This window comes from Schistocerca piceifrons, chromosome 10 (assembly GCF_021461385.2).
Source record: "Schistocerca piceifrons isolate TAMUIC-IGC-003096 chromosome 10, iqSchPice1.1, whole genome shotgun sequence".
Classification (NCBI taxonomy): Eukaryota; Metazoa; Arthropoda; class Insecta; order Orthoptera; family Acrididae; genus Schistocerca; species Schistocerca piceifrons.
The window spans coordinates 98,791,804-98,806,012 of NC_060147.1; positions in this window are offsets into that span (position 1 = coordinate 98,791,804).

Here is a 14,209-nt window from a genome sequence, read left to right on the forward strand (position 1 = left end):
TGAGGTAAGGGATTCATGAAACGTATAGGTTATTGTTAGTCAGGGCCATTCTTTTGTAGGGATTTTTGAAAGTCAGATTGCGTTGCGCTAAAAATATTGTGTGTAAGTTTAGTGATGATCAGAATAAGTAAAGAGCGAAATGTCTGAGTACGTTCAGTTTTGCTCAGCTGTTTGAAAATCAAATAACATAAGGGGTTTACAAGCACAATCACTCATAAATTTTTCTAAAGGGACATTTCAGCGTCTTACCGGACTAAATGACAGACTTCCATTGCTCCGCAGTCTAGGTTTATGGTTTCAGCACCACATTTTCCTGTTAAGGGAATTTACATTATAGAACAGCGGTTTTGGAATTCTAGCTCGCCCTGCAGTTCTCTGTATTGACTTTTGCAGCTGTCGTCTTCTTATTTTTTGTCATAATCCTCTTCAATGACCGTCCGTCACGATCACTCAGACATTTTCGTCCGAGCTGTGACTTATCGGATGACGTTTTTCCACTTTATCTGTATGCGGTATAGCATTTATTTCTGGCAGTGTTTCCATACTTTTGTCCAGTTTGTGAATGTGGGTACTAACTACATTATGCTGTGCGTATAGTAGTGAACGTAGCTCACAACACTCTTATTAATGGCGAGAGAGTTAGAAGGGAAAGTCGAATTCCGCGAGCCTGTTTCGTTCCTCGTTCCCCGTTCTCCCATGTTCATCCTCTTTCTTCAATGGCTTTACATATTCTCACATGTTGTCTCTTGATTTTCTACATTTTATTTCGTTCTCACTCATTCTCCCTCAGTTTTCCTCTTCTTCTCTCGGTTTGTCACTTTTTGTTTCATTCTCTGACATTCTCCCTCCTTCTTCCACATTCTAGGTCATTCCATCTAGTCTGACGCTAGACCTTGTCCTCCTATGTTCTGCTTTATTCTCTCAATTTCACGCTCTTTTACCAATATTCTCCTCTTCTCCCCCGTTTCTCCTTTGATCTCCGTCTTCATCAACCGTCCTCCCTTCTTCTGCAATGTTCTCCCATGTTCCACCTCATTTTCTTAAATGCTACTTTTTCCCCACATTTACTGTCTCCATTGAACTCCGTTTTTGTCCCACATTATCCATTTTACTTCCACGTTATTGTTCATTCCCCCACATTCTCTCTCAGGTTTACATGTTTTACCTTGTTTTCCAAAGTTCTTCTGCATTCTCTTTCGTTCTTCCACAGTCTGCCTTGTATTCCCAATTTCCCTTCCATTCCTCCATAGTGTACTTAGTTCTTCCATGGCCTGCTTCGTTGTCCCACTTTCTATCATCCAATTCCTCCCCCATTCTCATCTTTTCCCTCTCTGTGCCTTGGTCTGGTCCTTCCTTTCATGTCCTCTCTCATTCTTACATGCTCTGCCATTTTCTCACATGGTACTTTTTTTCTGCATTTTCAGTCTCCGCTAGTCTCCCACATTGTTCCTCGTTCTACATTAATCTCCCACATTCTCCTCCATAATCTCACATTATCCCTTGTATTGCAACGTTATTCTTTGTTATCCCACACTCTTCCTTGGTCTTTCACCTCTTTCTCTCCGAGTCTCCCTTTGCGTCCCCATTCCTCAGTGGAGGACAATAAGTTCGGGGGTATACCGAGAGCTTTTCTTCCTGCGAACCATAACTGAATAGACACTGCACAGTGGATGTAGATGTAGATGGATGATTGCTAGACTGGACTTCTCGTATCGATCCCCCTTTCCAGAGAATGCAGCTTGGACCACAGCAGAGAAAGGCTTGTTCGCATTATTCCGAAAGCTGACATTAGAGAATGAGGTAAGAATGATGTTACTTTATCGAGGATTAATCTCACATAATGACGAGTGCGAAAGTTGAGAAACTGGAGAATATTCAGGCCGGAATATCAATCAGGTACAAAGTCAGGAAGTGAGTAGTTTATAACGACTGGCAAGAAAATGCCGCGGACATGTCTAAATTTGCCCGCACGCCGACAGGAGGAATGAGTCTATGTCACAGCCGCGCTGTTTCCCCCACCTGCACTGGGCTGTGAAGTTGAGTCAGGCTGTAGGCAGCACCGCGCAGAGGCTCTCCCTCCCTCTCCCCCTCCCCCGCCCAGAGCAGACGCCAATAGGCCGTAACTCTGGGGACAGCCCCACCCGCCGCGGTGACGGGCCGTAAGTCACGCAGCCAGCAGAGCCGCTCGCCCGACCTTGAGGTCACCCGGCGACCGAGCACACTCACGCAGCCGCCCGCCCTCACGCCGCTACTGCCGGAGACGTCGTCACCGGACAGGCTGCCGCCGCCTGGAGGCCGCAGTCGTGTTCTCCAGTTCTCCAGTACCGATGAATTATCTAAGACGAGCCACGCAGAATATATCTGCGCTGGATCTTATGAACACCGGGGCTGTTATTCAATTGAAGGTCGTTGACAGAGAACGCAACCAGCCACAAATACTCCTAACGAACTTTACGTTACTGCTATGACATCTTTCACCTGAGTCGATACAAGGCCCCAGGAGTAGACAACATTCCATTAGAACTACTGACGGCCTTGGGAGAGCCAGTCCTGACAAAACTCTACCATCTGATGAGCAAGATGTACGAGACAGGCGAAATACCCTCAGACTTCAAGCAGAATATAATAATTCCAATCCCAAAGAAAGCAGGTGTTGACAGATGTGAAAATTACCGAACTATCAGTTTCATAAGTCACAGCTGCAAAATACTAACGCGAATTCTTTACAGACGAATGGAAAAACTGGTAGAAGCCGACATCGGGGAAGATCAGTTTGGATTCCGTAGTGATATTGGAACACATGAGGCAATACTGACCCTGCGACTTCTCTTAGAAGCTAGATTAAGGAAAGGCAAACCTACATTTGTAGCATTTGTATAGAGAAAGCTTTTGACAATGTTGACTGGAATACTCTCTTTAAAATTGTGAAATTGGCAGGGGTAAAATACAGGGAACGAAAGGCTATTTACAATTTGTACAGAAACCAGATGGCAGTTATAAGAGTCGAGGAACACGAAAGGGAAGCAGTGTTTGGGAAGGGAGTGAGACAGGGTTGTAGCCTGTCCCCGATGTTATTCAATCTGTATACTGAGCAAGCAGTAAAGGAAACAAAAGAAAAAATCGGAGTGGGAATTAAAATCCATGGAGAAGAAATAAAAACTTTGAGGTTGGCCGATGACATTGTAATTCTGTCAGAGCAAAGGACTTGGAAGAGCAGTTGAACGGAATGGAAAGTGTGTTGAAAGGAGGGTATAAGATGAACATCAATAAAAGCAAAACGAGGATAATGGAATGTAGTCTAATTAAATCTGGTGATGCCGCGGGAATTACATTAGGACATGAGACGCTTAAAGTAGTAAATGAGTTTTGCTATTTGGGAAGCAAGATAACTGATGATGGTCGAAGTAGAGAGGATATAAAACGTAGACTGGCAATGGCAAGGAAAGCGTTTCTGAAGAAGAGAAATTTGTTAACATTGAGTATAGATTTAAGTGTCAGGAAGTCGTTTCTGAAAGTATTTGTATGGAGTGTAGTCATGTATGGAAGTGAAACGTGGACTATAAATAGTTTGGACAAGAAGAGAATAGAAGCTTTCGAAATGTGGTGCTACAGAAGAAAGATGAAGGTAAGATGGGTAGATCACATAACTAACGAGGAGGGAAGAAGAGGAGTTTGTGGCACAACTTCACCAGAAGAAGGGATCGGTTGGTAGGACATGTTCTGAGGCATCAAGGGATCACCAATTTAGTATTGGAGGGCAGCGTGGAGTGTAAAAATCGTATAGGGAGAACAAGAGATGAATACATTAAACAGATTCAGAAGGATGTAGGTTGCAGTAGGTACTGGGAGATGATGAAGCTTGCACAGGATAGAGGAGCATGGAGAGCTGCATCAAACCAGTCTCAGGACTGAAGACCACAACAACAATAACAACATATTCGTTTTTCGGCACAATGCGCTACGAGTTTTTGCCACACGGCCGAACGGTCAGCAAGTACTGCTACTTACAAGGTAAACGCTGTTTGCGTGAGTCAGTTCGAGAAAAACGCCCGGTCGGAGTTGTGGCGCAACAACGCACGAACTTTTTTTGCGACGATAATTCACCGTGTCACTCTTTTGGCCAGAAGCAGTAATGTAATGATCCTCTAGCCACCATATTCACCAGAAATGCCCCATGCTACTATTACCTGTCTCTAAAAATAAAGAAAACAAAGCACAGACGGGTCACAGTCGTACATGATTTTTATAACGCATTGATGAGAGAGACAAAAGTTATCCCACAGATTTCCGGAAGCGATTGGAAATTTAAAAAAGCGCTAAGTTAAGTGTGTGAGGTTTAATTGGGATAATTTTGAATAGGGAACATTGACGTAGACGAATAAATTATATTCTTTTCAAAAAATAAAAAATTCCGCAATTGTTTGAGCATGACATGGTATGGTATACGTATAATGTTTTTGCGTGTGTCACTGTTGTTTTGGGATGATGGTTCAAACAGCAGAGAGATAGAAGCTATGCTGTGAGAGCGAGTGGGAAATTACTTACTGGAGTGGCTGCAGCAAGCTCGGTGACCCAGAAGACGCCCCGCACAAGCGTGCGATTAGTTCTATTGTGACTGCGAGGGCGCTTCGATTATCTCGCACTGCCAAGAGTGGCGGAGCGTTCACTCACTACAGTGGGATACTGGCTGAATGTTCATTTGCAATGGCTGTGTGCATCTATCAGAACATATTCGAATGTTGTTATTGCTGTCCAGTCTGAAGACTGATTTGATACAGCTCTCTACGCTAGACTATTCTGTTCATCGCTCTTCATTTCTGAATAACTGCTGCAACCTACATACGTTAGAACCTGCTCCATGTCTATGTTTCCCTCTGCAATTTTTGCCCTCGACACCTCCCTTCCCCCTGATTAACTGTTGCTTGATTCCTCAGGCTGTCTCTCATCAAGTGATATCTTCTTTTACCCAAGTTGTTACATATATTGTTTTTCTCCCCAATTCTGTTCAATACTTATTCATTATATATACGAAGACAGTAACTTGTTCTCGAAAGAACAGTTACTGTTGATGACCGTGCAGCTTTTCCCTGGAATAAATGATGACTGACAACCTCAACAGCCGACAGGTGTTGTTGATATACCTCGATGTGGACAGCTGAAAATGAGTGCCCCAACCGGGACTCGAACCCGGGATCTCCTGCTTACATGGCAGACGCTCTGTCCATCTGAGCAACCGAGGACACAGATGAATAGCGCGACTGCAGGGACTTATCCCTTGCACGCCTCCCGTGAGACTCACACTCCGAACTGTCCACAATTCTACTTATGTATTGTACTTATAGACATTTGCCCACTCACTCAGATGGATAGAGCGTCTGCCATGTAAGCAGGAGATCCCGGGTTCGAGTCCCGGTCGGGGCATACATTTTCAGCTCTCCACATCGAGGTATATCAACACCTGTCGGCAGCTGAGGTTGTCAGTTAGTCATCACTTATTCATTAATTACTCGTCCTAATGATCTAAGCTTCAGCATTCTTCTGTACCACCACATTTCGAAAGCTTTTATTCTCTTCTTGTGTGACCTCCTTATCGTTCACGTCTCTCCACACAAATAGCCGCGTGGTCTTAGGCGCCTTGCCACGGTTCCAGTCCTCCCTCGGGCATGAGTGTGTGTGTTATCCTTAGCGTAAGTTAGTTTAAGTAGTGTGTAAGCCTAGGGACCGATGACCTCACCAGTTTGGTCCCATAGGAACTTACCAAAAATTTCCAAAATTTTTTCCACTAAAATACGGTAAGGAAAGTCTTCCTAATATTTAAATTTATATTAGACCTTAACAAATTCCTGTCTTTCGGAAATGATTTCCTTGCTGTAGCCAGACTGAATTTTATATCCTCTTTACTTCTAACATAATTAATTATTTCCTCTTCCAAATAGCATGACTTTTAGTGTCTCATTTCATGATCTAAGTCTCTCAGCGTCGCCTGAGGTGATTCCGTTACCCTTGTATTACTTTTTCGATGTTCATCCTATAACCTATTTTCAAGATACCACCCATTCCGTTCAACTGCTCACCCAAATCCTTAACCGCCTCTCACAGAATTACAATGTCAGCAGATCCTCAGAGTTTTTATTTCTTTTCCTTGACCTCTGATTCTTGTTCCAAATTTCTCCTTGTTTTCCTTTACTTCTTGCTCAATATACAGAGTGCATTACATCGGAGCTATCCTACAACCCTGTCTCACTCCATTTTGTTCCTTTCATATAACTGTAATGTGGTTTCCATACAGTTTTGAATAATTTTCCGCTTTCCGAATTTTGTCCCTGCTACTCTCAAAACTTACCTTCCAGCCACTATTGGAAAAAGCTTTCTCTAAATCCGCAAAATAATGATGTTAGCGTATGTGATTGTAGGCTCCCTTGGCGTATTCCAATGATGAAATCTTCTCGGGTGTCGGTGGCGTCGTCTTGTCGCAACGTTTCGGTGAGTTTCGCACCCACCTTCTTCAAGAGAAGTGTACGCTAGAAGATGATGGGCACGAAACTCATCGAATCGTTGCGACAAGACGACGCCACCAACACGCGATTGGTGACCCGAGAAGACTTCATTAATGATATAAATGCCTTTCTTCAACTCATCTACTAAGAAAAGTCGTAGGGCCAGTGATGCATCTTGTGTTCCTACATTTCTTGGGAATCCAAACTGATCTTCTCCGAGGACGGACTCTAGAAGTTCTCTCAGTCTTATGCGAATAATTCCTGTCAGTACTTTCCTGCCATTACGTACTAAACGGGTGGTTTCGTACCATTATATCTGTAGCACATGCCTTCTTTGGAATTAAGTAGTAAAGTCATCAGAAGATCAAATTGCAAAACAGTTTAGAAAAGATATCTGCATGGTGCAAAAATTGGCAATTGACCCTAAATAACGGTAGGTGTGAGGTCATCCACATGAGTGCTAAAAGGAATCCGTTAAACTTGAATTACACGATAAATCACTCAAAACTGAAGGCCGTAAAGTCAAATAAATACCTAGGAATTACAGTTACGAGCAATGTAAATCGGAAGAAACACATAGAAAATGTTGTGCGGAAGGCTAACCAAAGACTGCGTTTTATTGGCAGGACACTTAGAAAATGTAACACATTTGCTAAAAAGACTGCCTACACTACGCTTGTCCATCCTCGTTTCGAATACTGCTGCGCGGTGTGGGATCCTTACCAGACAGGACTGACGGAGTACATCGAGAAAGTTCAAAGAAGGACAGCACGTTTCGTATTATCGCGAAATATGGGAGAGAGTGTCACAGAAATGGTACAGGATTTGGGCTGGACATCATTAAAACAAAGGCGGTTTCCGTTGCGACGGGATCTCCTCGCTAAATTCCGATGACCAACATTCTCCTCTGAATGCGAAAATATTTTGTTGACGACGACCTACATAGGGAGAAACGGTCATCATAATAAAATCTGGGAAATCAGAGCTCGCAGGGAAAGATGTAGGCGTTCGTTTTTTCCGATAGCTGTGCGAGATTGGATTAAGAGAGAGTTATTGTGAAAGTTGTTCAATGGACCCTCTGCTAGGTGCTCAAATATGATTAGCAGAGTATCCACGTAGACGTAGATGCAGAATTTGAATTAATACATCCCTCTTGGAGTGTCTGGGTATATCACCGACGCACATACACTGCCTTACAAAACAAAATGAAGCACACAGAAAACATGGTCGAATGTCAGTCTAACGTCGTAACAAGTACAAAACATCAGCGGGTATGAAAATCATGAGAACTGCAACTTTCTGTAATAGGTTCTAATGGCACACCCTTTGCCACTAGATAAATTATGAAGTATTCCTGATAAGACCAAAAAGAACAAACAGACAGGTCGCCTCGAAACTTTGCGCTGCAAAATTGATTGTGTGTTCCCTAGCCTTACCGGGTCCTCTTTCCTTTATAGTATTAAGTGATTTAAATAAATTTGTCCTTTGGCGTTTCTTTTGAATATGAAAACTGAAACTGACTTTTTCATCAAGAATAAAATATTTAGTGCTGTGGATCTTAATTACTGTCTTCTTGGCTCCAAAAAGACTAAATTATTGATTTTAAAATAATGCGTGGCCTGTCCGTAGTGCAATTGAGCGCACCCAAGGTTGAAGTTCTTCTTAGCAGCCAGCGTTACTGCTTAGTTTCCAATAGGCTTTTTTATAAAAAGATACGCGACATTTCAAAAAATGGTTCAAATGGCTCTGAGCGCTATGGGACTTAACTTATGAGGTCACCAGTCCCCTAGAACTTAGAACTACTTAAAACTAACTAACCTAAGGACATCACACACACACCCATGCCCGAGGCAGGATTCGAACCTGCAACTGTAGTGGTCGCGCGGTTCCAGACTGTAGCGCCTAGAACTGCTCGGCCTCCCCGGCCGGCAGCAGACGGACTAGCTAATTACCGTTCTATGCGTAGGGTGCCGTTAACACCACAACACATAGGGCTGGCACTGTGGCCGGGAAGCATGTACTGCTGATGAAGGGCGTCACACTATGTTCAGCGATGGATCTCGGTTTTGAATGACTCCGGAAGACCATCGTCGGTACGGTGGCGACGGGAGAGGTCCAGTTCTTGCAGTGTTTTGCAGAGCCATGGCGGAGTTATTTCCAGTGTTATGGTGCGGGAAGCCATCGGGTATGACTCCAGGTGACGGGTGGTAGTGAACGAGCGAACTATGATGGCATAGCAGTAGGTTATGGACATCCTGCGTCCCTATGTGTTACCTCTAACGCAACAGCATCATGGTGTTATTTTTCATCAAGATAATGCTCGTCAAAATGTGGTATGTGCCTCTATGAACTACAGTATGTGATCAAAAGTATCCAGACACCCGGCTGAAAATGACTTACAAGTTCGTGGCGCCCTTCCAACGGTCTTGAATTCAAAAATCGGTTAAAGATACCAGAATTTAGCAAATCGAACGTTCTTCACCCTGGTACATATCTACATGATGAGAACTATAAAATGCATGCAAGAAAACGCAGTTCTAAGAGTACACGAATTTCGAGGAAAAACGTTAATACCGTAACGCTGGAATTCAATATGGTGTTGGCCCACAGCCTTGATGACAGCTTCCCCCTTCGCAGGCATACGTTCAATCAGGGGCTGGAAGATTTCTTGGGGAATGGCAGCCCATTCTTCACGCAGTGCTATACTGAGGAGAGGTATCGATGTCGGTCGGTGAAGCCTAGCACGAAGTCGGCGTTCCAAAACATGCCAAAGGTGTTCTATTGGATTCAGATCATGATTCTGTGCAGGCCAGTTCATTACAGGCATGTTATTGTCGTGTAACCACTCCACCACATGCCGCGCATTATGAACAGGTGCTCGAACGTGTTGAAAGATGCAATCGCCATTCCCGAATTGCTTTTCAACAGTGAAAAGCGAGAATGTGCTTAAAACATCAATGTAAACCTGTGCTCTGATAGTGTCACGCCAAACAACAAGGGGTGCAAGCCCTTCCATGAAAAACACGACCACACTATAACACCATTGTTATTCTTTACCGAGAAGGTTTTTTGTAATAGATAATTATCTAAAATATGTGTTGTTTTTAAAGGCGCAATAAAAGCCTTAAAACATCAGTTGTCAAGTCCTGATTTTTAGTAAAAATTAAGTTAGTCTACACATAAGAAGAGCAATTTTAGTGTTGGCATTACGCACGCTGGCTGATGACGTTCACCGGGTATTCGCCATACCCACACCATGCCATCGGATCGCTGCACTGTGTAGCGTGATTCGTCACTCCACAAAACGTTTTTCCACTGTTCAATCGTACAATGTTTCCGCTCCTTACACCAAGCGAGGCGTCGTTTGGAATTTACCGGCGTGATGTGTGGCTTATGAGCAGCCGATCGACCGTGAAATCCAAGTTTTCAGTCCTCTCGCCTAACTGTCATAGTACTTGTAGTAGATCGTGATGCAGTTTGGAATTCCTGTGTATTCGTCTGGACAGATGTCTGCCTATTACTCATCACGGCCCTATTCTACTGTCGGCGGTCAACAGATGAGGTCGGCCTGTACACTTTTGTGCTCTACGTGTCCCTTCATGTTTCCATTTCATCATCACATCGGAAACAGTAGACCTAGCGATGTTTAGGAATGTGGAAATCTCGCGTACAGACGTATTACGCAATTGACACCCAATCACCTGACCACGTTTGAAGTCAGTAAGTTTCGCAGAGCACTCCATTCTGCTCCATCATGATGTCTAACGGCTACTGAGGTCGCTGATATGGAGTACCTTGCAGCAGGTGGCAGCACAATCCTCCTCATATCAAAAAGTATGGTTTTTTGGAGTGCCTGAATACTTTTGATCACACAGTGTATCACCATAATATTGAGCTATCCCCGTTTCCAGTAAGATGCCGAGATCTGTCTTGGACAGTGCGTGAATCCAAAATGTCACAGGGCAGTCAAATGGGTTGCGGACCACCTTGCCTCAGCAGAGGGTCCAGCTAGTTTATTACACCTTTTGCAAGGGTTCGTTCATATTTTAAATTGTATCATTGTGGTCTTGAGCTCAAAGTAGTCTGCAAAGCCCACACTTGTGCAATACTCTTCTTATCTGTAGACTAACTTAATGTTTACTAAAAATCAGGACATGGTAACTGCTCTGTTAAGGCTTTTATTGCGCCTTTAAAAACGACACATATTAGACGATGAGGATCTAGGTACAGGAAACCTTCTTGGTAAAGAGTAACAACCGTTTTTTTGATACATAAATATATTCATTATTGAAAAAATTCTGGTCATTGGTATTCCGTGACAGCGGAGCTGGCGCAGAAGACTCTTTGCGACCTTTGACTACTTTGCCCGTCAAGATTCCAAGTACGTCTTCGACACTCTTGGAATGGCACGGAGACCAGACAGAACACCTCACACAAATAATAAAATACACGAAACAGCACTTGTCCCCTAACAAATCATCTTACATAATAATTAGAACGTTATTTCTGAACGATTATTCTGGATTGTTCAGTGACGTTTAAAGTTAATACCACATTTCACTTCCACTCAATCAAATTGTTTCCAAAATTTTGCTGCAAAATATCTAGAAAATTTCTTACCCTAAAACCCTCCTAACTGGATCAGTTCGTGCATCCAGGACAGAAGCTGTGCAGCATCGTAGTGATAAAGTGGGTTCGTACTGCTGACCTCTTCGTAAGTTTGACTCGACTATGGGAACACTGAAGTAATATCACATACATTCTCAACCCGTGAAGCTTCATTTCGTTTTCTGATCTGCTTGTGATTGCTTCACTATTTTTGAGAGGCAATGGAACTCCTTGACCGTTCCTTTAAAGGGCAATGTTGAATGAGATCCACTTCAAGTCGTAACTGAAGCTGATTTATTTAACTCAGAACTGGTTTCGGGTCTATGCCCTTCTCCAAGTGGTTACACTTTAAATTTTATGTTTCCAAATTTATTGTTGGAGTTCGCTGGTCAGTATACTCTTGGGGTATCCAAATCGCATTTCCACATTTGTCACCAAAGTAATCATTTGAACCACCATATTCCGGAACAGAAATATTAATGAATGATTACTTTGTTAAGAAACGCGCAGTTACTATTTGGATACTGCATCTGTATGCTAACAGTGAATTCCAGCAACGAATTTGTAAATATAAAACTGAACTTGTAATCTCTAGAAGTAGGGCATAGGCCCAAAACCATACGTAAATGTAACAGCTTCAGATGTGATGGTAGTGGATTTTAATCAATTTCTTGGCCAAAAATAAATGTAAGAATGGTCTCGATTGTCTCTGACACAGAAACGCAATTGCTTGTTCACTTTGCTTACATTCACTCTATTACCTGTGTGTTGTCAGATTTCGGGGAAACTCTGTGCTCTCTCCAGCAACATTCTCACTCGAGAGAAGGGCGGTCAGGCTGACCTACGGTGTCTGTTCGCTATCTCCCCCTCCTTCTACATATAGTCTGTCATGGGACTCGTTGTTGGCAGTATTGACTCATTCAGAAGAATACTAGCCGGAAATACGATATGCATCTGGACAACACTTCGGTAAGTATTGTACAGAAAGGTGTGCACTGTTCAGCGGATTTAATTTTCAGTAGACATCTAAAAAATTAAAAAAATGAGTGATGGACTACAAGTATTCGAATCTGAATTGAAAGGTTTTCTTGGCACACGGCCTTGTAACTTTGCCTCACATGGTCCCATTGAACGTTGTATGTATAACTGGGCTAACTGGACAGGTCTGGCAAGACCGGTTGGTTGTTTTCACTGCGCCTGCGCTAGACAGTGGCTGCAGTGCCGGGCGCAGCTGAGCTCTGCGGTACAGCCTATAGCCGATACCGCAGGCACTCACCATTGTGAACAGTATTATGGACTCAAACGTACAGATAGGTGCTAATCATCTAACAACTTTTTTAAATGACGTCGTGCTCACCATCGACTGTATTCTTTAATATAATTTCCACAGTGGAAATTTCGACTTTTATGTCATTTTCAAGTAGTTAAGGTGTCTAAAACAAAGTAATTAGACGCCCTGCTTAACCCGCAGGACCGGACAGGTAGTTTAAATTGTGGAAAGGGACCAAAATAAGCGGCTGTCAGTTACACTCTAAGATAAACCTTTATTATTTGACCAAACATTACAAGATTCCAAAAACATTTTTTTGGGACTTGATTACCGGCTGAAAGCCAATTTAATTAGAAACGGCGGAAGGCTAATAACTTAAAACGAAAGCATAATCAGAAATTTAAAAGGCAAACCTTATCGTACAACACTTCTTTATTTAGGCTGAAGGCCCAAAGAATCTGAGATGATCAGATCAAACAATTTGAATTCAAAATCGGCTGAAAGCCCAACACTTAAGGCTAAACAATATTAATTTAAAAAAAAAAAAAAGACAAGGCCTTACATAAAACAGTTCTTAATTAGGCAAAACTCAAGCAAAACAGACATTTAAAAGGCAAAGCCTTATCTTAAAACAGTTCCTTAGTTAGGCTGAAGGCACAAAGAATCAGACACTTCAAGAGAAAACCAGTTAAATTGAAATCGGCTGAAGGCCTAACACTTAGAACTCCAAAAAATAAAAAAAATAAAAAAAATTAAATACGAAAGGCCTTACGTGAAACAGTTCTTTAATTTAGGCTGAAGGCCTTAAGAGCGAAACAACTGAAACCCAAAATCGGCTGAAGACCCAACACTTAAAATTCAACAACCTCAAAACCTTTAAATTGCCAAAGGTCTTACATGAAACAGTTCTTTAAATTAGGCTGAAGGCCGAAAGAATCTTATGCTTTAAGGGCAAAACAACCTTACTTTAAAAAAATCGGCTAGAAGCCATACAAGTACAAACAACAAGAACAAATAAAAAAAAGGCAGTACACCCAAGGCCGCTCAGATGTTCGAAGGCCGGCCTGGAATTCAAACACTAACGCTCGCTTATGTGAGACAGGCAGTCGGGCCAACCATTCACGACCCGACGAGAACCAAACCGACCGACAGTCAGTCAACGGACCCACCGACAAGATAACTTCCACTTCACACGACCAGGGCACAACAGGGAGTTCAACGGAACAACGTAGAAGATACTGGCACCCACAACCAATCATACACGGACCTGTTAAAGTACACACCGTCCTGGACAGCAACAACACGATTAGGAAACTGTACTTCCTGAAATTTACGTCAACGGCCATGGCAGGTAACCGGAACGTTATTGGCCACAAGACAGAAGATTCCGCTGGTGCACTTCAATTCAAATAACTAAAAACAGTGGAACTCCACCGGAAATTGGCTAAAACTTGCCAACTTGAAAACACACGTTGTTGCTCGCGGGAATATCGCAACAGCCGACAACGAACTCCAAACGACACGCTGTGAACAGTCTTGACTTGCTGGTAGATTAAATAAAAACTCAACTTTCGTGTCCAGGGTCGGTGAGCCACGGACCTCGTAGCAATGGGAACAGCACCACACTCTCCGACACCTCAGAGGCCGCCAGCAGGCCCGGCCAAACAACGTCCCGTAGAGAACTCCTCGCTGCTCCACGCCAACCACCTCGTCACATACTGCTTAGCCAGGTCAAAGATAGTCCAAGGTGCGAATATGGATACACACCGCTGCTGCTGCCACCCGCGGAAGAAAAGGATAAAGCATAATCGCGATAACCGCGGGAGACTAAACA